The 24,133-nt window shown below is 42.9% G+C and overlaps 1 protein-coding gene across 4 annotated transcripts in view; it reads right to left on the bottom strand.

Annotated features, from left to right (window-relative positions):
- The window catches only part of arhgap12b (Rho GTPase activating protein 12b), a 247,237-nt gene extending 242,252 nt beyond the window's left edge, over nt 1-4,985 (bottom strand). For all 4 annotated transcript variants that reach the window (XM_078537661.1, XM_078537667.1, XM_078537673.1 and 1 more), the window contains exon 1: nt 4,741-4,985. The gene's annotated coding sequence lies outside the window, so the exon portion shown is untranslated. The remainder of the gene's footprint in view (nt 1-4,740) is intronic.
- Between the last annotated feature and the right edge of the window lie 19,148 nt (nt 4,986-24,133).

Raw genomic sequence — 24,133 nt, 5'->3', positions numbered from 1 at the left:
CCTGCTTGTGGACAGGCTATGCCTAGACACACTGTCGGTGTCAGCACTGTCGCTGTATTGGAACAGCTTGGCTGGAATTGCATCTATTTCTGGAGCACAGGTCTTTAGCACCACAGCGAGGACATTGTCACAGTGCTCTGCCATATCCAGTGCATTCAGCCATTTATTGACATCACCTGGAGCAAACTGAATCAGCTGAAGACTAGCATCTGTGAAGGTGGAGGCCTCAAGAGGAGGCCAAGGTGGATCATTCACTCGACACTTCTGGTTGAAGGTGGTTGCAAACGCTTCAGCCTTGAGTTACCGCTTGTGGTTAAAGATAATTCTGCTGCTGCTGATGGCCCACCACACATCATGGATGCCCACTTTTCAGCTGCTAGATCTTTGCTGAATCTATCCCATTTAGCACTGTCGTAGTGAAGCATGAAGGCAGGACTTTGAAGTGGTCACTCCTACCAATACTGTCATGGAAAGATGCATCTACAACCAGTTGACAAGGGGAGGCAGTTGTGTAGTGGCATTGTCACTAGACTGGTATTCCAGAGACCCAGTGTAATGCTCTGGGGACCCGGGTTCAAATCCCACCACGGCAGATGATTAAATTTGAATTCAATAAAAATCTGGAATTGAAAGTCTAATGATGACCACAAAACCATTGCTAATTGTCGTAAAAACTCATTTGGTTCACTAATGTCCTTCAGGGAAGGAAATTTGTCACTCTTACCTGGTCTGGCCATGTGACTCCAGACCCACAGCAATGTTGTTGACTCTTAAAATACTCTTTGAACAAGGGCAATTGGGGATGGGCAACGAACGCTGGTCTAGTCAGAAATGCCCACATCCCATGAACAATTTTTTAAAAAATTGATGAGGATGAAGTCAAGTAGATTTTTCCCTCATATTGGTTGAACTAGGGGATGCCTACCTTAATTTGCTGCATCTAAAAACAAGTTCATATTTCTGATCTGGAAAAATAACATCCAGTGTTTTAAAACAGGAGCAGACGGTTTCAACAACTTATATTTATATACCACCTTTAACGTAATAAAAAAGTCCCAACATGTTTCATGGAAACATTCTAAAACAAAATTTGACACTGATCCATATTAAGAGATATTAGGGCAGATGAGCTTCACCAAATAGGTAGGTTTTATGGTGTCTTAAAGGAGGAAAGCAAGGTAGAGAGAAGTGAAAGAGCAACAAAGGAATTCCAGAGCTTAGGATCTAGGCAGCTGAAGGCACAGCCAACAATGCTGGAGGGTTTAAAATTGGGAGTACAAGAGGCCAGGATTAGAGCACAGACATCTGGGAGGGTTATAAAGTTTGAGGCAATTACAAAAATTGGGGGCAGGGGGATTTGAAAATATGTGTGAAAATTTTAAAATAGAGGCAATGTTTAACCAGGAGCCAATCCACAGGGGTGACGAATGAACAGCTATTGGTACATGTTAGGACACAGGCAGCAGAATGTTGCATGACTTCAATTTACAAAGAGTAGAAATGTGGGAGGCAGGTCAGGAACATGTTAGAATTGTCACTCTGGAGGCAACAAAGGTATGATGATGGTTTCAGCAGAAGAGCGGTGGCAGGGGCAGAGATGGGTGATTTACACAGGCAGTCTTAGTGATAGGCACAGGTGTGTGGTTGAAAGCTGAATTTTGGAGTCAAATATAAAACCAAGGTTGCAAACAGATGGTTCAGCCTCAGACAGTTGCCAGGAGAGAGGGATGGAATTGGTGGCGAAGAAATGGAATTTGTGATGGAGACTGAAGAATTAGGGTCAGTCTTCCCAATATTTAAATGGAGGAAATTTCTGCTCATCCAGTACTGGATGTGGGATAAGCAACGTGATAATTTAGAATCAGTGGAAAGGTCGAGACTGTTATTGGTGAGGAAGTGTTGTCAGTGAAGGTGTTTTCGGATGATGTCACCAAGGGGCAGCACGTAGATGAGAAATTGTAAGGGGATAATATAAATCTTTGGGGGGACAACAGAGGCAAGAGTGCTGGAATAGGAAAAGAAGCTATTGATGGCAATTCTCTAACTACGATTAGATAGATAAACATGGAGCCAGGCTTGCGCAGTCCCACCCAGCTGGACAAGAGGTACTGGAGGAGGGTGGAGCGGTCAACTGCGTCAAAGGTTGCAGACAGGTCAAAAAGGACTAGGGAGGGTGAGTTGGACAGACAGGAGATTGGCTAGACCAACCCCTCAGCTGGCATGAAAGGGGAAGGTCAGTGAGAGAGTACGATGAGCGAGCCTGGGGTTGCTGCTTGTGAGGAGACAGGATGTGCCTCAATATGACCTTCAGGGGATGCCAAGACAGGCACAGAAAGGTATAGGCTAACCCAAGAGGGAGTCAAGTATGGGACGGCAGCAGGAGGGTAGGAAAATCAAGGAGTCTGAAGGTTTGGGGTAAGAATTTAGGAAGGTTCAGTACCTGAAAGAGAAGAAATGAAAGGAAGCCTAATGACAGGAAATAAGGGTCTTGAAGGGGCTGAGAAGATGGGGAAATAATAAAGTAGAAATGAAAGCAATAGGCTCAGGTCCACAGCATCGGGAAAGTGCGCATGCAAAGGGACAAAGGGAAAGTTACATAGGCTGGTTATGTGGCATTAATTAGCTTACACTGGAAAGATAGAAAACAGTAGGGGATAGTCCAGAGTTAAAGTCATAATAGTGGATTAAAGTTGATGTAGGTAGGTGGAATCAGTGTGGCGAATTGATGAACCATTGACAAGTGTGGTGGGCAAATAAAGCTTGAAGAGTAGAGTATCACAGGATGTACTGATGGAGGAATTCCTGTTGAAATGAAGATCCAGGAAGTGTGCAGAATCGGTTGCGGGGCAGAAGATGACGACAATGTTAGAAGTCATACAATCCAGAAGTGAGAGAGAGATGTGCTTCAGTCCAGGAAGGTATAACGCTGGGCAGGAACCAGACTGTAGCTGTCGCGGAGGCTGACAAACCAGAAAAGCCAGTCCAAATACTAGCTCACTAGGGTACTGAGTCCCTCAGACCCTGCATCACAGCAGCAATGGGGGAAGGGCTGAAGCTGATCAAAATTAATTTAAAACATAAATAACAGAGCAGCAAATCAGAGACACAGAGCTGCGTCTTGCACAGTAACCTGTGTTATCCAGCGCAGAAGCATAGTCTTGAAGTCCAGAGTTTTCAGGAATTTGAAGCCAAAATTCAAGAAAAACCCAGAGCTCACTGAGGAATTCAGTGAGCATGTATGGTTGGGGAAGTACATTGGCTGTTGAAACTAGCAGTTAACTTGAAATTAAAGCTAAAATGCAACCACTCTGAGCCAAGGGAACTCAACAGTGGAACGGGGAAATTTAGGGAGAGAAGGCCATGAGTGGCAGCGGTTGGCCAGGGACTGAAGTTCACGATAAGGAGCTCCCCAGTAAACTGACTGCCCAGGAGCCATCTTGGGGGAAAAAGACAAAACTTCAAAGCAAAAATCTTATGTTTTGTTGTTTTTTTAAATTCATTCGTGGAATATTGGTATTGCTGGCTAGGTCAGCATTTATTGCCCATCCCTAATTGCTCTTGTTCAGAGGGCATTCAAGAGTCAACCACACTACTGTGGGTCTGGAGTCACATGGAGGCCAGACTAGGTGAGGATGGCAGATTTCCTTCCCTAAAGGACGTTAGTGAACCAGATGGGTTTTTGAAACCAATGGTTTCATGGTCATCATCAGACATTTAATTGCAGATTTTTTTTAATTGAATTCAAATTTCACCATCTGCTCTGCCGTGGTGGGATTTGAACCTGGGTTACCAGTGGAATACCAGTACAATGATAATATCACTATGCCATCGCCTCCCCCATGTTTCCCTGGTTCATGTTGTAACTTGCCACCCAGTTCATTCCTGATCAGTAAAACATTTCCAGGTGTTTTAATAACGCAAGGGTTTTAAAAAAAACCAATATAAAAATTAGAGGCAACGCACATTGCACAATATTAACAATAACATTTTTCGGGAGAGCAATAATTTCCATAATAAACACACGCACGTAGTAGCTTCAGGGTAACACACAGCGAGCGAAGAGAAACCCTGTAGCTCTGGAGATGAAATAATAACAAGGCAGAGGGGGAAACGAGTGTGCAATTCACAAGCGTTTGGAGATTTATGAATTCCTCTCCCCAGCCTTCAACACAATACCAGTCGATTTAAAACAAGTGCACGGGTATGTTTGGTGGGGTGGGGGTGAGTGGATGTGTTCGGGTTGTAGGGGGAAGGAGCTGAAGGAGGGTTTGAGTAGGGGGTGGCTGAGTGGAGAGGGAGGGGTGGTTGTGTGGGGTTGATGTGTTGGTAGGGGGGTGAACAGGGGAAAGAGAGATCAATGCGTTGAGCCTGGACTCGGTGCAGTTATTGATATCGTTTTATGGTTTACATATCTGATCTGGAAAAGGGAGGGTGAGTGTTGCGGCGGCCACTGAGTAAATCTCAGGCTCTCTTGTGGTTAGTGCTTCCTCCCTCGCTTTAAACGAGGCCCCGGTCTCGGTTTCGGTCCCGGCCTCCTCGCTCGTTCGCCCGCCCACACATACACACACACCCCGCGGGGGGGGGGGGGGGGGGGGAAGCAGAGGCAGGCGATCGCTCATATTTGCGACAAGTGATTAGGAGGGAGAAAAACACAAAGGAGACAAGAGAAACTTTTCGCTGCAAATTCACTTCACACATCAGAAACTTTGAGCAATAAATAAAAGAAAACCCATCACGCACCTGCTCTGGACAGTGGCGAAAGCAGCCGGGGAAGGAAATGGTGGAGGTTAAATTTTCTGGAAATATGGTTTAATGTCTGTAAACTGACGGCTCCCTTACAGGTTTGATTTTATTTTTTTTTTATCATTATTCTAATCCCTCCTGCCGTCGAACAAACATCTCGCCTCGTTTCCACTTGCGCGCGTGCGCGCTCCCGCTGGTCCATCCCCGTGCGCGCGCTCCATCCGCCCGCCTCCTCCTCCTCTGCCCCCCCCCCCCCCCCCGGGGCCGGGGGGTGCGCGCATGCGCCGCGCCCCTCCCTCATTCTGAACCTGCCCCCGCTCCCTCTTTCTCCCTCCAGCTCAGGCTGCGCGTGCGCGTGCGGCGCGGGGCAGTTGCCTGGCAGCGACGCCTTGCGGCTGCAAGGGGCCAGGGCGTGGGTGGGGGAAGCTGCGAAGGTCGGGCAAGAGTGGGACCCGGCTTTCTCTGGACTGGAGGGTAGAAGTTTATCATGGCGAAAGATTAAAAGCTTACTCTCTGTCCCCCTCCCCCTTCCAAAAAGTCGCACTCGCTGAAGTTGGATTTGAAGGTGTTTGCACTTGAAAAGGTGAGAGACTACCATCGTAAACTGTTAAAGAGTGGCACAAGCAATTTATCACCGCCTCCTGCAACGTATTCGCTACCTTTCCCTGGCTGATATGCAAATAGGGTCCCAGGATCAAAACCTCTTTGGAGCAAGGGTGACCTTTAACACCAGCCCATATTTGGGCCTGTATAAAAAACGGGGTCATTCAAGTTTAATACTTCCATTACATATCAAGATGTTGAAGTGTAAACAGCTTTACCACAGGAGGTCAACCTGAATATAATCACATACGACCGTCCACAGAAATTGAGTTAGACTGCACGGAGCATTGCTGGTTTCGTTTCTGAAGCTTTGACTGAAGAAAATGACCCTACAGATTTTCACACCAAAAAAAACTGGCAAATTCACCAGAGCGTCCTAATAATCAAAATATAACGACATGCTCTACAACAATCAATTACCAAAGGAAACTATTCCGACTCCCTATGTACATAGACTTTATTGAACTTGGTACTAAGTACACTTACCAATTAAGTAATCGGGGACAGCCAAAAACATTTCTAACATCCTCTTATAAAATTAAATCCAGCAGTAGAGGCACTAATCCGGTGATATCAGCAGTAACTCAGGAAATGTACCCCAGTATTACAGATCCAATAAATACACTTTTTAAGTACCTTCTTTTGATTGATTATTTTTTCCTCCGCATTGTGATTTTGCACAGGGTTGACAACAACTAACACCTAGGAACATGAGAATAGGAGCAAAATTCAATGAAATCATGGCTGATCTGCAACCTAACTCCATATACCCACCTTTGCCTTTACTATTTTGCCTTAATCCTGCTGGTTAACTATTTAAATTCTAAAATGAATATTGATCCAGCTACAATTGCCATTTGCAGAAGTGGGGTCCAAACTTCTCCCACCCCTTGTGTCAAGAAACCTTTCCTAATTTCACTCCTGATCGGTCTGGCTCAAATTTTTAGACCATTCTCCCTAGTCCTAAACTCCCCAACCAGCAGGAACAGTTTATTTCTATCAACTGTATCTAATCCCCATTAATATCTTGAAAACTTTGATCAAATCACCTCTTAACCTTTAAAATTCCAGGGAGTACAACCCTCCTTTGTGTAATCTCTCCTCCTCTTGGAGTCCAGGTATTATTCTGGTCAATCTATGCTGCACTCCATCCAAGGCTAATATACCCTTCCTAAGCTGTGGTACCTGGTACTGCGCATAGCACTCCAGGTGTGGTCTGACCAGGGTTTGTACACCTGAAGCATGACTTTCCCCCCATTGCATTCTAGTTTTTTAGATATAAAAGCCAGCAATCCAATAGACTTTTGATTATTTTCTGTACCGGTTCATGGCATTTTAATGACATATGTACCTCGAGCCCCAAGTCTCTTTGGACCTCCAATTTTCACCATTTAGAAAGTACCCCGTTCTATCTTTTTTTGGTCCAAAGAGGATTACCAGTTGCCTACATTGAAATTCATTCACTACAGTTTCACTCATTCACTTCATCTATCAATATTTCTTTATAATTTCATGCTTCCATCTACACTGTTTAGAGTGTCATGTATCTTTATTTCATTGGCAAATTTGGATCTGTGGCTCTCCATCCCACTACCTAAGTCATTAATAAATATGAATAGTTGTGGTCCCAATACAGATCCTTACGTGATATCACAAATCATATTGCGCCAATTAGAATACCTGCCTATTATTCCTACTCACTGTCTCCTGTCGCTCAGCCTATTTCCTAATCATAGAAACATAGAAAATAGGAGCAGGAGTAGGCCAATCGGCCCTTTGAGCCTGCTCCACCATTCATCATGATCATGGCTGATCATCCAACTCAATAGCCTGCTCCCGCTTTCTCTCAATATCTTTTGATCCCTTTCGCCCCAAGAGCTATATCTAACTCCTTCTTGAAAACATACAATGTTTTGGCCTCAACTACTTTCTGTGGTAGCGAATTCCACAGGCTCATTGCTCTCTGGGTGAAGAAATTTCTCCTTATCTCAGTCCTAAATGGTCCACCCCATATCCTCAGACTGTGACCCCTGGTTCTGGACTCCCCCACCATCGGGACTATCCTTCCTGCATCTACCCTGTCTAGTCCTGTTAGAATTTTATAGGTTTCAATGAGATCCCCCCTCATTCTTCTGAACTCCAGCGGATATAATCCTAACCGACTCAATCTCTCCTCATATGTCAGTCCCGCCAACCCAGGAATCAGTCTGGTAAACCTTCGCTGCGCTCCATCTATAGCAAGAGCATCCTTCCTCAGATAAGGAGACCAAAACTGCACACAATATTCCAGGTGTGGTCTCACCAAGGCCCTGTATAATTGCAGCAAGACATCCCTGCTCCTGTACTCGAATCCTCTCGCTATGAAGGCCAACATACCATTTGCCTTCTTTACCACCTGCTACACCTGCATGCTTATCTTCAGCGACTGGTGTACGAAGACACCCAGGTCTCATTGCACATTCCCCTCTCTCAATTTATATACATTTAGATCACAGAATCACAGTGCAGAAGAGGCCCTTCGGCCCATCGCGTCTGCACCGACACGTGAAAAACACCTGACCTACCTACCTAATCCCATTTATCAGCACTTGGCCCATAGCCTTGAATGTTATGACGTGCCAAGTGCTCATCCAAGTACTGTTTAAAGGGTGTGAGGCAACCCGCCTCCACCACCATCCCAGGCAGTGCATTCCAGACCGTCACCACCTTCTGGGTAAAAAAGTTTTTCCTCACATCCCCCCTAAACCTCCTGCCCCTCACTTTGAACTTATGCCCCCTTGTGACTGACCCTTCAACTAAGGGGAACAGCTGCTCCCTATCCACCCTGTCCATGCCCCTCATAATCTTGTACACCTCGATCAGATTGCCCCTCAGTCTTCTCTGCTCCAACGAAAACAACCCAAGTCTATCCAACCTCTCTTCATAACTTAAATGTTTCATCCCAGGCAACATCCTGGTGAATCTCCTCTGCACCCCCTTCAGTGCAATCACATCCTTCCTATAATACGGCGACCAGAACAGCACACAGTGCTCCAGCTGTGGCCTCACTAAGGTTCTATACAACTCCAACATGACCTCCCTACTTTTGTAATCTATGCCTCGATTGATAAAGGCAAGTGTCCCATATGCCTTTTTCACCACTCCATTAACATGCCCCTCTGTCTTCAGAGATCTATGGACACACACGCCAAGGTCCCTTTGTTCCTCAGAACTTCCTAGTGTCATGCCATTCATCAAATACTTCCTTGTCAAATTACTCCTTCCAAAGTGTATCACCTCACACTTTTCAGGGTTAAATTCCATCTGCTACTTATCTGCCTATTTGACCATCCCGTCTATAACTTCCTGTAGCCCAAGACACTCAACCTCACTGTTAACCGCCCGGCCATCCACAAACTTACTAATCCTACCCCCCACATAGTCATCTATGTTGTTTATATAAATGACAAATAATAGGGGACCCAGCACAGATCCCTGTAGTACGCCACTGGACACTGGCTTCTAGTCACTAAAGCATCCTTCTGTCATCACCCTCTGCCCCCTACAACTAAGCCAATTTTGAATCCACCTTTTCAAATTACCCTGTATCCAATGTGCATTTGCCTTCTTTATAAGTCTCCCACATGGGACCTTGTCAAAGGCTTTGCTGAAATTCATATAAACTACATCAACTACACTACCCTCATCCACACACCTGGTCACCTCCTCAAAAAATTCAATCAAATTTGTTAGGCATGACCTCCCTCTGACAAAGCCATGCTGACTATCCCTGATCAAACCTTGCCTCTCCAAGCAGAGATAGATACTCTCCTTCAGAACTTTCTCCAATAGTTTCCCTACCACTGACGTGAGACTCACTGGCCTGTACTTCCCTGGCTTATCTCTACAACTCTTCTTAAATAGCGGATAATAGTGAATAGTCTGCCTTCCTGTTTTTGCTACCAAAGTGGATAACCTCACATTTATCCACATTATACTGCATCTGCCATGCATTTGCCCACTCACTCAGCTTGTCCAAATCACACTGAAGCATCTCTGCATCCTTCTCACAGCTCATCCTCCCACCCAGCTAATCAGCTTGATAATTTGCTTTGAATTCCATGAGCTTCAACTTTAGCCAACAGCTTCTTATGAGGTCATTTATCAAATGCCTTCTGGAAGCCCATATAAATAACATTCATAGAGGTTCCCCTAACCACTAATTTAGTCACCTCTTCAAAATATTAATCAAATTGATCAGGCATGAGTTACCCTTTACAAATCTATGCTGACTCTCTCTGATCTGCTGACAATTTTTAAGGTGTTCACTCACCCAATCTTTAATTATAGATTCGAGCAATTTTCAGACAGGAGATGTTCAGCTACCTGGTCCAAATTCCCTGGCTTCCCTCTCTCACCTCTCTTAATAGAGGAGTGGAATGCACCATTTTCCAATCTAAAGGAATGGTTCCTGAATCTAGAGAACTTATAAAGATTCTACTTGGGGCATTTTCAATGTTCTCACCTACCTACTTTTGAAACCCTGGGATGGAAACCATGTACTCTTGGGGATTTGTTTCTCTTTAGCGTTATTATTTTCTCCTTTACTGTTATTTTACTTATGCCTCTGATTCGATACTAGTTTTCTTGGAAGTCTGGCATGATGACCTCTTCCTCTACTGTAAACACTTATACAAAGTAGTTATTCAGTATGTCCACCATTTTCTTATTTTCATTAACAGCATCACTGTTATCAGTTTTCCAAGGGCTCACATAGCTTCTGATCACCCTCTTCTTACCTCTGCTGATGAAGTTGGGTGGAGGTAATGTTTTCACCCCTGTTGGTCTGTTTGTCTGTAAGCAATATATCTCAAAAAATAATGGACAGATTTCAATAGAACTTGTTACACAGGTACGGAATAGCATGAGGAAGAACTGATTCATGTTTTGGGAAGATACAGTTCCAAATCTGGATCCTGGATTTTTTAAAGGATCTGTTATGTTACAATTGTGGGGTTTATAAGATTATTATGTTTTGGGACTGTGTCTTTCAGCTTAGGGTAAATGAAGGGGGGTCATGTGACCTGTTCGGAAGTCCACCTGACAGTAAGCCTGGCTGGTTTGATTGTTAGCGATCAAGAAAGGATTGTTTTACTGGGAAGAAAATGCAAGGAATTTACACTTGGAAACAATGGCAGCAGTCCCTGAGTTCATAATGGGTAGACTCTGAGTCTCCCAAAATCCCAGAAAGATGTTGAAGGCATCGGGTTGTAAAGTCGTGCTTTCAACTGCCCATTTACTTCTAAGATGAAAGAGAGTTGGGGTCAAGAACAGCTAATCAGCACTACCACCTGGATCCAAGGTTAATGTGTTTCACATTGCCATGGAGAAAAGGACAGAGGAAGTCATTTTTTGAGATCAGGTTGCAGACTTCCCTACAAGTCAAGAATATCTCAGAAAGAAGTTGTGTGTGGTCATCAGAGAGAAAAGGCTGTTTGGCTTTGTGAGCTACCGCAGCTGGATGTGGGAGAGAGATGGTCTCCAGTTGAAGAGATGCATCCTGCGGCATTCTAAGGATTCTGGGAGATTTGTCCTGGTGTAGCCAAGAGGAAGAAGAATAATTAGAACAGGCTTTAGCTTCTGGTGGTGAATTTAAGAAACTTTCTGAAAACTGAGGAAAGCAACTAGATGACGGTCAGTCAAAGTTACTATTCAGTGAAATGGGATATAGGAACTGAGAGCAACTGTGGACAATTTGCTAAAAGGACTGTAATTCTTTGGAAAGTGTAATATGTGATAAGTATAGAAGCAGAACATTCCTCTCTGTAGTTTAAAGTATAAGTTTCAATGGTGTTTAGTCAATAGTGCATTTCGACATTGGTTACAGTAAAGTTTTAAAACGTGAAATCTTGAGCATCATTCTTTTAGTTATCAACTGGAAGTTCAAATCTCTTTTTAAAAGTTACAGGTCCCTACGAAGATCCTGGGAGATAGGGCAAATTGACTTTTTTTTTAGAATGTTGTTGATTGTTTAAGAATGTTGCGGATTGACTAATCTGCTGTGGTGGAATTTGTCATAGCTATCAAAATATGAGCAGAGATTTCAGAGCAGGTTGTTGGATGTGGATTGGCTTGAAGCCTCCTCAGTGAGATACCAGAACATAAGAATTAGGAGCAGGAGTAGGCCATTTGGCTCCTTCAGCCTGCTCTGCCATTCAATAAGATCATGGCTGATCTGATTGTGGCCTCAACTCCACTTTCCTGTCCAACCCCGTAACCCTTGACTCCTTTGTCAATCAAAAATCTAACTCAGCTTGGAGTATATTAAATGACCCACTGCTGTCTGGGAAGAGAATTCCACAGATGAATAACCCTCAGAGAAACAAATTCTCCTCATCTCAGTCTCAAATGGGAGACCCCTAATTTTTAAACTGGTGTGCCCTAGTTCTAGGCTCCTGCACAGGGGGAAACATCTTCTCAGCATCCATCCTGTCAGTCCCCTTGGGATCTTATGTGTTTCAATAAGATCACCTCTCACTCTTCTAAACTCTAATGGGTTTAGGCCATCCTAAGCTAACCCCTTCATTCCAGGAATATGTTGAGTGAACCTTCTCTGAACTGCTTCTAATGCAATTAAATCCTTCCTTAAGTAAGGAGACCAAGACTGTACACAGCACTCTAGGTGCAGTCTCACTAAGGCCCTGCACAGCTGTAGCAACACTTCCCTACTTTTATACCCGATTCCCCTTTCAATAAATGGAAGCTCTTAATAAAAAGATTTATTTTTTCAGCTTTGTAGCTATGGAGCATCAGCCTAGCAAGAAAAAGCCTCTAGGAAGAGCTGAGTAGAATAACATTGAGTTAACACAGCGTGGTGGAGGTATGCACTCTGCTGAATACTCTCTTCACTTGTTTGCTAATGTGATTGTAAAGTTTTTATTTTGAATTCAATTTTGTAACATGCCATAGAGGGAGTTCATAACTTCTGATTTATGAATCCAGTGTCATAACTATGTATTTTACTGGAATACAAAGGAGATACAATGGAGAAGGATGGGATTATTGTCCATTCTGAATGCTGTTGGCAGGGCAAAGTGGGCTATTAAGGGATAGTCACAAAGTGTGTTGTTGGTGTCTTTGTTAGTGGCATTTTTTTGAAGCCTGTGGAAAAGGGTGCTAGTGATGTTGTCAGTCAACATTAGGCCAAGAAAAGGTAGATCTGTGGGAAGGAACCTGGTCAGGAGGGTATTCCTCCTAGCCCTCAAGTGATGTAAGTCAAACTGCAGTATGTCTCCACAAGCATATCAGCTGTCCATCTCTCACTCCAATAACTATTCTCAACATATGAGCACTGGCAGTGTGTGACAGCAAGCTTTTAAACTATGAGGAACAGCAGAGTCAAGCACAATACTATCCTCACCCAATATTTACATATGCATAGCAGTGATAATGATCATAAATGAAAACACTAGTTTAATATTTTCCCTCTCTGGCTCAAGGATGCTATTATAATGGCCACACTCCTACTTTGGCTGAGATCCATGCATCCAGTGCAAATTGGGAATCAAACTGAGGATCATTGGAGCCAACATGGAGCTCTGAGTCCTGTAATTTTTATGCATCACTTATACACAGGCAAAAGATCTGCAGCAGGAAATGGATAATGTTATTGGGCAATGAATCTCCATTTAACAGAGTGATATCCTGTCATATTTAACTTCATTCCCATTCCTCAAACCTGGCCAAAGGGATAGGCAGACTCACATAATATGCAGCACAGATGTGTAGCTAGATGATTTATAATTTGTGTTTTAAATCACAACCACAATCAAATTGACATATGTACAGTCCTAATAGTACAATGACTAATAGGCAAATTGTTGCCAACTCTCAACTTTGCTGTTTACATCATAGTAATATAATTCTCCTGATATGCTCTGAGACATTTTGTGAGATTGATGCAAACCAATGAGATTCAAGATAACAAGATTAGGAACAGATTATCTACAGGAAAATTAACTGAACTCCACTCGGCAAAACAGTTAGTGTGCAGCATAGCAAATTGTAAAATAAGTAGAATTAGTTACATATGCAGTGCATTGTAATGTTTGCATGATCTTTTTAAGCAGTAACCTGTCAGGGAGGCTCATGACCTTCAACTGGAAACAAAAATATAATGAAAACATTAAATTGAAAATAAAGGATAGTATTTTCAGAGTAAGTACAAGGAAGGAATTTAATTGAACTTCAGGTTGAGATTATTTTTAGTAGCATTCCTATTTATACATTGGTTTGTATATGTAAATCAGATTATTTTAAATGATAAAAAATAACTCTGGCTTGCTATTGGCATGTGTTGCTATTCAGCTGATGTAAAATGTTTTACAGGAATGTAATCTGCAGGAGGTTTGTGGTAAGTAGCATGGGATGTGGGTGTCGCTGGCAAGGCCAGCATTTGTTGCCCATCTCTAATTGCCCTTGAACTGAGTGGTTTGCTTGGTTACTTCAGAGGGCAGTTAAAAATCAACCACATTGCTGCATCTGGAGTCACATGTAGGCCAGACCGGGTAAGGACAGCAGATTTCCTTCCCTGAAGGACATAAATGAATCAGATGGGTTTCTGCGACAATCAGTGATAGTTTCATGGTCACCATTACTGAGACTAGCTTTGAATTCCAGATTTTCTTTTATTAATCAATTGAATTTGTTAATTGATTGAAATCAAATTATATCAGCTGCGGTGGTTGGATTAAAACCCATGTCTGCAGGGTATTAGCCTGGGCCTCTGTCCAGTGACATTACTGCTACGCCACCATCTCCCCATTATTATAAATAAATCAATAAAAATAGAAAAATCATTTAATATTTTCACTGGCATAATTGTGAATTTATACTTGTATTCTGGTAAACAATCATTAAATTAAGCCTGAACAATAGAATCTGGTTTAAGAGAATGCACTTATTCAGATAAAGGAGAAAGTCTAATTTATCAGGGAAGTGCTAAAAGGAACTCAGATGCACAAAAACACAGTTTCCAACATTAAATGCACAATATCTTTTGTTGAAAAGATTTTCCTGTTATTGTAGAGCAATCGCAAATAAAATATACCAGAGATACTGACAAACAATTATAGTTGTGATGTTTAAGCATAACAAAACATGAAAAGCCATCAGACTTAACTGGGATTGATGTAAGTAATCCAGGATTAAATTGCACAAGAAATGCAAAGCATCAGGGTCAGTAGGGCAAGCAAGTTGAAATTGGACCTGTGCAGGAGAATAATAAATCAAAACATTTTGAAAAGAATTTTCATTTATTAGACAAATGATCAATGCAATAGTCTACATGAAGCAGATACCTTGACTGAAAAGCCAATAAATAATAGGCTGGGTCTTTGAAGGTGCCACAAAGTAAATTAACAGAGGTGGGTTTTGCAAAATGCTTGAACTTATGAGGTACTGAGATTGTCATCTGCAAAATATTATACGAACAAGGAGCAGGAGCAGGCCATTCAGTCCCTCGAACCTGCTCCACCATTTAATAAGATCATTGCTGATCTGATGATAACCTCAAATCTGCATCCCGCCTACCCCTGATAATCTATCACCCCCTTGCTTACCAAGAATCTATCCACCTCTGCCTTAAAAATATTCAAAGACTCTGCTTCCACCACCTTTTCAGGAAGAGTTCCAAAGACTCACGACCCTCCAAGAGCAAATATTTCACCTCATCTCCATTTTAAATGGGCGACACCTTATTTTTAAACAGTGACCCCTAGTTCTAGATTCTGCCACATGAGGAAACATCCTCTCCACATCCACCCTGTCAAGACCCTTCAGGATCTTACATGTTTCAATCAAGTTGCCTCTTACTCTTCTAAACTCAAGCGGATACAAGCCTAGCCTGTCCAACCTTTCCTCATAAGACAACCCGCCCATTCCAGGTATCAGTCTGGTAAACCTTCTCTGAACTGCTTCCAACGCATTTACATCCTTCCTTAAATAAGGTGACCAATACTGCACAACTCCAGATGTGGTCTCACTAGTGCTCTGTATAACTGAAGCATAACCTCACTACTTTTGTATTCAATTCCCCTCACAATAAATGATAACATTCTATTAGCTTTCCTAATTACTTGCTGTACCTACATACTAACCTTTTGTGATTCATGCATTAAGACACCCAGATCTCTCTGCATCTCAGAGCTCTGCAATCTCTCACTATTTAGATAATATGACGCTCTTTTATTCTTCCTGCCAAAATAGACAATTTCACATTTTCCCACATTATACTCCATTTGCCAGATCTTTGCCCACTCAATCAACCTACCTATATCTTTTTGTAGCCTCCTTATGTCCTCTTTACAACTTACTTTCCTACCTATATTTATGTCGTCAGCAAATTTGGCAACCATCCCTTCATCCAAGTCATTTATATAAATTGTAAATAGTTGAGGTCCCAAAACTGATCACTGTGGCACACCACTCATTACATCTTGCCTACCTGAAAAAGACCAATTTATGCCTACTCTCTGTTTCCTGTTAGCCAGCCAATATTCTGTCTATGCCAATGTGTTACCCCCTATACCATGAGCTTTTATTTTCTGCAATAATCTCTGATGTGGCATTTGATAAAGTATTCGATAAAGTACAATATATCCACCGGTTCCCCTTTATCCACAGCACACGTTACTTCCTCAAAGAATTCCATAAGTTGGTTAAATACAATTTCCCTTTCACAAAACCATGTTGATCCTGCCTGATGACCTTGAGTTTATCAAAGTGCCTTGCAATAGATTCTTTAATTATAGCTTCTAACAGTTTCCCTATGACAGGAGTTAAGCTAACTGGCCTGTAGTTTCCTGCTTTCTGTCTCCGTCCCTTTTTGAATAATGGAGTTACATTTGCTATCTTCCAATCTAATGGGACCTTCCCCGAATCTAAGGAGTTTCAGAAAATGAAACCGAAGCATCAACAATGCATTAAAAAATATTCTAGGTGCATTGAAAACTCAGTAGGATAAGTTAACATAAAGCATTCATAGTATTGGTTGGGCATTAATACATATACATAACACAAACATTTAGAAATTTAGAAGCTGCGAATGAAACCAGTGGAGCTGTTATTGATAGAAAAAAGATTAAAAAGCCATTACAAAGCTAGATTTGCTGAATTTCTTAACTTGCTTCTACAACAAGGTTGTACAATGATATAATACAAATGTTGTTACACTCTTTTAATTAGGACTGCACCTAACCTGTGATTTGTTAACTAGGGCTGAATCACCACCTCTATTTTGACTGACAAAGTACAGCTTACAGAGCAGAAATGGCTAGAAGGTGTGTCTGGCATTGTTCAACTACTGCAGGGTGACATTAGTAAGAAATGTTTACAAAGAAGGCGTGTGGTTGTACTCAGAGTACACCAAACTTGAAAGGAGATAGTAAGATATTGTTGCAATGTTACACACAGGGTGAGGCCACCTTTGACCGAGTGCAGCATCAAGGAGCCCTAGCAAAACTGGAGTCAATGGGAATCAGGGGGGAAACTCTTTGCTGGTTGGAGCTCTATCTAGCACAAAGGAAGATGGTTGTGATTGTTGGAGGTCAATCGTCTCAGTTCCAGAACATCACTGCGGGAGTTCCTCAGGGTAGTGTCCTAAGCCCAACCACTTTCAACTGCTTCATCAATGACCTTCCATCATAAGGTCAGAAGTGGGGATGTTCGCTGATGACTGTACAATGTTCAATACCATTTGCTACTCATCAGATACTGAAGCAGTCCATGTCTAAATGCAGCAAGACCTGGACTATATGCAGTCTTGGGCTGACAACTGGCAAGAAAATATCCTGCCACACAAGTGTTAGGCAATCATCATCTCCAACAAGAGAGAATCTAACCATCTCCCATTCAATGGCATTACCATTGCTGAACCCTCCACTATCAACATCCTGGGGGTTTCTATTGACCAGAAACTGAGCTGCACTAGCCATATTGTTATGTCACGGCAGATGATGTGTGCCAGGCGGATCACATCCATGAGGGAAACTTGATCACGTGGTCACAATAGTTTTGCCATTTGTATTTATTTCGAGATGCGTGCCCTGAATTCAGTAGTAATAAGACCACGCTAGATTCTAGAGATTTTTTTAGAAAACTAAATTAACATTTATTAACAAAAGAAAAGATTTCAAGCACATACATAGGTCTACAAATTACTACTATAAAAACTCCTAAAACCCCTACTTGCTTCCACTTGCACCCCCATTAAAGCAACAGTAAAAACAAATATATTTTAAATAGATTCCAGCCAGTTAACACAATACCCTGGACAGTATAATTCAAAATGGCTTTTCCCAGCTTTGGGCCAGGGTTTTCCCCTCTGCGATTTGGGGGCAGGACCTGCTCGCCAAGGGGAAAGTGGCACGGGATGACGTCAGGAGGAATCCCCGACATCATCCTGGGCCATTTAAATATTTAGGAAGTCGGGCAGACAGCGAAATCAGCTGTCCGCCCACCGACCTCTCAATGGCCAATTGAGGCCATTGAGAGGCTAGTGAAGATAATTAAGTACCTGCCCGTCCAACCTTAAGGCTGGCGGGCAGGCCAGGAGCCCCAGTGGGCTCCAGATTATTCATGAAACTTCATCCACTGGCGGGAAGAAATTTCCTGTCCGTTTTTTTAAAAAGTAATAAATTTTAAGTTTATTATTAACATGTCCCATCTCATATGACATTGTCACATGAGGGGACATGTTAATAATTTTAATATTTTTCTATTTTTAGACTTTACTTACCTGTCACTAATCTCCCTGAGACAGGACTTTGCCTCAGGGAGCAGTGCGCTGTTTCATGCACATGCGCGAAAGAGCGCACTTTGACAGATGGGGATTCCCTCCCCCTCCCGGAACAGGAAGCGCATAGCACTTCCTGTCGGGCAGGCCGCTGGGCAGGCCTTAATTGGCCTGCCCACTCAAAATGGCAGCCAGCCCCGTTTCGGTGGCAGGGGTCGGCTGTCCGCCCGCCGCTGAGCCGGTGGGGCCCACACGCCATCCGAGGGCAAAATTCTGCCCTTGGTTTCTGTAGACAGCAGCTTAATGCACAAATACAGGAGGCTTTTCGCACTTCTGATAGATCTTGCAATGCCTTCCCTGACACACAACTCATTCTCCTTTATACATGTTTCTCCCTTTTAATGTAAATTGCATTGTTCCCATATGTCTTTGGAACTTTACTCTTTCATAATACAAATCTATTCATGCAGCTAATATTATGAATAACCTTTGGGAAAAATAAACACACTGCTTGGCCTAGTTTCTCTAGCTAGATGTAATATCCTATCATCTCTTTGAAATTCAAACCACACTGATTTATCTAAAAATGCAAATTCTCCTCACTTCACTTTCTAAAACTTCAGCCATGTTTACGTATTTAGCATTTCAAACCTAGCTTCTTTTGATGAGACAAAGCCTCCAGACCAGTTGCCTCCATTTCAAATAAATCTATCCCTCACACACACAGAAACTATCCAAACCCCTATATTAACCTGCTTTTACAATAAAGCACAATAATATTATGAGAATGATTATACTTTCATGACAATATAAATACTGTGGCTACAAGAACAGGTCAGAGGCTAGGAATCCTGTGGCACTAACTCACCTCTTGACTCCCCAAAGCCTGCCCACCATCTACAAGGCACAAGTCAGGAGTATGATGGAATACTCTCCACTTGCTTGGATGAGTGCAGCTCCAACAACACTCAAGAAGCTTGACACCATCCAGGAGAAAACAGCCAGCTTCATTGGCACCCCATCCAAAAATATTCACTCCCTCCACCACCGACACACACAGTGGCAGCAGTGTGTACCACCTACAACATGCATTTCAGGAACTCACCAAGGCTCCTTAGACAGCATCTTCCAAACACACGACCACTGCCATCTAGAAGGACAAGGGCAGCAGATACATGGGAACACCACCACCTGGAAGTTCTCTGTCAAGCCACACACCATTCTCACTTGGAACTATTTCACCTTTCCTTCACTGTCGCTGGGTCAAAATCCTGGAACTCCCTCCTTAACAGTATTGTAGGTGTACCTACACCACAGGGACTGCAGCTGTTCAAAAAGGCATCTCACCACCACCTTCTCAAGGGCAATTAGGGATGGGCAATAAATGCTGGCCAGTTCAGTTCAGTGTCTGGTCAATGGTAACCTCCAGGTTGTTGATAGTGCGGGATTCAGTGATGGTAATGCCATTGAATGTCAAAGGGTGATGGGTAGATTCTCTCTTTTTGGAGAAGGCCATTGCCTGGCACTTGTATGGTGTGAATGTTACTTGTCACTTGTCAGCCCAAGCCTGGATATTGTTCAGGTTTTGCTGCATTTGGCCATGGACTGCTTCAGTATCTGAGGAGTCGCAAATGATGCTGAATGTTGTGCAATCATCAGCGAACATCCCCACTTCTGACCTTATGATTGAATGAATGTCATTGATGAAACAACTGAAATGGTTGGGCCTCGGACACTACCCCAAGGAATTCCTGTAGTGATGTCCTGGAACTGAGATGATTGACCTCCTACAACCACAACCACCTTCCTTTGTGCTACGTATGGCTCCAACCAGCAAAGAGTTTTCCCCCTGATTTCCATTGACTCCAGTTTGCTAGGGATCCTTGATGCCACACTCAGTTAAGGCAGTCACTTTCACCACATCTCCAGAGTTCAGCTTTTTTGTCCATGTTTGAACAAGGCTGTAATGAGTTCAGGAGCTGAGAGACCCTGGTAGTGCCTAAACTGAGTATCAGTGAGCAGTTTATTGTTAAGCAAGTGCTGCTGATAGCACTGTTGATTACCTCTTCCATCATTTTTACTGATGATCGAGAGTCGACAGATGGGCTGGTAATTGGCTGGATAGGATTTGTCCTGCTTTTTGTGTGCAGGACATACCTGGGCAATTTTCCACATAGCTGGATAGATGCCCGTGTTGTAGCTGTACTGGAACAGCTTGGCTAGGAGCGCGGCAAGTTGTGGAGCACAAGACCTCAGAACAATTGCTGGAATATTGTCAGGGCTTATAGCCTTTGCAGTATCCAGTGCCTTGAGGCATTTCTTGATATCATGTGGATTGAATTGAATTGGCTGAGGACTGGCATCTGTGATTCTAGGAACCTCTGGAGGAAGCCAAGATGGATCATCCACTTGGAACTTCTGGCTGAAGATTGTAGCAAATACTTCAGCCTTATCTTTTGCACTGATGTGCTGGGCTCCCCTAAAATTGAGGATGAGGCTATTTGTAGAGCCTCCTCCTCCAGTGAGTTGTTTAATTTTTCCACCACCATTCACGACTGGATGTGGCAGGACCGCAGGAGCTTAGATCTGATCCGTTGGTTGTGGAATCACTTAGCTCTGTCTATCACTTGTTGCTTATGCTGTTTGGCACGCAAGTAGTTTTATGTAGCTTCACCAGGTTGACGCCTAATTTTTAGGTATGCCTGGTGGTGCTCCTGGCATGCCCTCCTGCACTCTTCATTGAACCATAGTTGATCCCCTGGCTTGGAGGTAATGATAGAGTGAGGGATATGTTGAGCCATGAGGTTATAGATTGTGGTTGAGCACAATTCTGCTGCGGCTGATGGCCCACAATGTCTTGTGGTTGCCCAATCTTGATATACTAGATCTGTTCAAAATTTATCCCAGTTAGCATGGTGGTAGTGCCACGCAACACAATGGAGGGTATCCACAGTGTGAAGACGGGAATTCATCTCCACAAGGACTGTGCGGTAGTCACTCCTACCGATACTGTCATGGACGGATGCATCTGCAGCAGGCAGGTTGGTGAGGATGAGGTCAAGTAGGTTTTTCCACCTTGTTGGTTCGCTCACCAGCTGCCACAGACCTAGTCTAGGGCTCGGCCAGCTCGGTCTGTAGTGGTGCTACTGAGTGACTCTTGGTGAGAACATTGAAGTTCCTCAACCAGAGTACATTGTCTACCCCCGTGCTTCCTCCACATGATGTTCAACGTGGAGGAGTACTGATTCAGCAGCTGTGGTGGGACAGTAGGTGGTATCAGCAGGACGTTTCCTTGCCCATGTTTGACCTGATGCCATGAGACTTCATGGGGCGGGAGTTGATATTGAGGACTCTCAGGGCAACTCCCACCTGATTGTAAACCACAGGTGCTGCCACGTCTGCTGAGTCTGTCCTGCCGGTAGCACTGGACATACCCAGGGATGGTGATGGTGGTGTCTGGGTTATCTGTAAGGTATGATTCCATGTGTATGACTGTATCAGGCTGTTGCTTGACTAGGTCTATGAGACAACTCTCCCAATTTGGCACACGCCAACAGATGTCCATAAGGAGGATTTTGCAGGTTCAACAGGGCTGAGTTTGTCGGTGTCATTTCCGAAGCCTGGGTCGATGCTCTGTGGTTACCTCCATGACTGAAGGTGGGTGGAGGTAATGTTTTCATCCCTGTTTGTTAGTCCGTTTGTCTGTGTGTAAATAATATGTCTCAAAAGCTACTGGATGGATATCAACGAAACTTGGTACACAAATACGATATTGACCAATGAAGAGCTAATTAGTTTTTGGTGAAAATCCGGATCTGGGGTTTTTTTTTAAAGGATCCATTAACATTGGTAAATAGGGTGAATTGACTTTTTTTTCAAATGTTGTGGCATGTTTTATTTAGAAAGTTGTGGATTGTTTTAGAATGTTGTGGATTATCTCAGCTGCTGTGGTGGAATTTGTCACAGCTGTCAAAATGTGAGCAGAGTTTTCAGACCAGGTTGTTGGATGTGATTTGGCCTGAAGCCTCCTCAGTGAGATGGAAGCTCTGAATAAAAAAAATTCTTTTTTCAGCTTTGTAGTTACAGAGCATCAACCAGACAGGGAAAACCCTTAAATGCCTTATTCTAGAAACATTAACACAGTGTGGTGGAGGTATGCACTCTCGTGAGTGCCCTCCTCACTTGTATTGTATTTATAATTGATGCGGTGTGTTTGTTCCTCTACTAACTGAAGTAGAGATTCAAAAGCTGACAGGGCTAACAACTGCTACTAGTTTGTTTTAGATCTCAAAATTCTTAAGTTTTTATTGTTCTTTTCCAAAAACATAATTCAAACAATTATACAGTTTTTTCCCGTTTTTTTGCATTTTTGTTATACAGGCATTAATCTACTAGGATCTGAAAATTTTGCAAAACCGAAAGAATAGTATTTTACTAAAAATTTATTCTGAATGTATAAATTAAGTCTGTAATCTCCATTGCGACTGTTGGTCTGTTGGTCAATTGTCTTCTTTCTCATTGATTAAGCGTTATAAGTCTCAATATTTGACTCTTTCCCAACATACATAATGATTTATAAGGGAACCCGTATATATAAAAAATAACTTGAATACTTCAAGTATAGCTGATGTGTGGAGCTACTTTGGGATGAGAGGGAAGAAAGCAGCATGGACATCTGAGGACGTGTCAACTGTAGTATTGGATTATCCCTACTTTTGCATTCACCAGAAAATTGTAAATTTACCTTTAAGCCAATCAATCCCATCTTCCATTTGTCCCAACAAATCACTCCCTCCACAACAATTGTCTGCTGCATCTTAACCATCTCCAATCTGGGGTTACCATTCCTGTTACTTCATGGTTCAGGAACTTGGCTGAGGTTTTACATCTGAACTGAACAACCACTGTACAATTCTCAGGAGCCTCCACACAGAATGCACGGACACAAAGGACAAATGTACTATGAGTCTGATGTAACATAACAAAGCAATTCCCATAAATCATTGTGCAGCTCTATGCCCCAGTCTTCCCTGTTGACTCTACCCCATTCTAGATCGTCTCTACATGTGTCATCCCCTCCTAACCTCAACCCTGACCTTCTGTCTTCCAAGCCCATTTTCCTGATTTACATAATTTGCACAATCCAATTTGGTTCCCTGTGGCAGATTCCCAGCGTTGTTCCAAAGGTGGTGAACCTTTAAGTTACAATTATAGTTTGTCAGATTTTACTTACAAATTTAAAGTACTCCTTGTGTAAGAGAATATGTCTGAGCACTTTACAATACAGGGAGTTGATACCAAGCCAAAAAAGGAAATATTTGGGCAATAGTTGGCAAGGTTGAAAAGGGTAGGCTTTTCAGATGCCCAAGGCAGGGAGGGAAACACACCAGTCATATGCACACAAATATCCTTTTGGAATATAAATTTATCTATGTAGGCAATAATAAGTTAACAACAAAAGAAAACATGGAATAAGAGAAGTTCATTTGACCCAGTCTTCTACAGTTCGTGCATGATTACCTTAATAGGAACAGGAGCAGGCCATTCAGTGAGATTATAGTTTATCAGTGCCCTAACTCCACCTACCTGCTTTGGTTCCACAGGCTAGTTTATATTATCTCATAATCTAACCCTTGGAATCCTGGTAACAATTTAGTGAATCTCTGCTGATTAGGATTAGATCATATGGAATTACGGGTATCCCCCATATAAAGTGCATTCTAATGGTGCATTTTCATTTTAGCATTTTTTGAAAACAATGGAACTTCCCCGAATAGCGTTGCCCCAATTTTCATTTTAGAGTGATTACTAAGCATGTGCTAAGAACCACATTGTAAATGCACATGCTCAGTAAACACGCTTTGCTTTGTGCTTTGCTCATGGCCACCAAAGCTCCTCACTCCTTTCTGCTCATCACCTCCCTCCCTGACCCCCTCGCTGCTTCCTGCTCACCACCTTGCTTGCCACCCCTCTCCTAAGCCCTTGTGGAGAGCTCAAGAGAGGGGTGGAGAGTGG

The sequence above is a fragment of the Cetorhinus maximus genome, chromosome 3, assembly GCF_964194155.1.
Source record: "Cetorhinus maximus chromosome 3, sCetMax3.hap1.1, whole genome shotgun sequence".
Lineage (NCBI taxonomy): Eukaryota > Metazoa > Chordata > Chondrichthyes > Lamniformes > Cetorhinidae > Cetorhinus > Cetorhinus maximus.
This window is presented reverse-complemented; position numbering and strand designations above follow the sequence as displayed.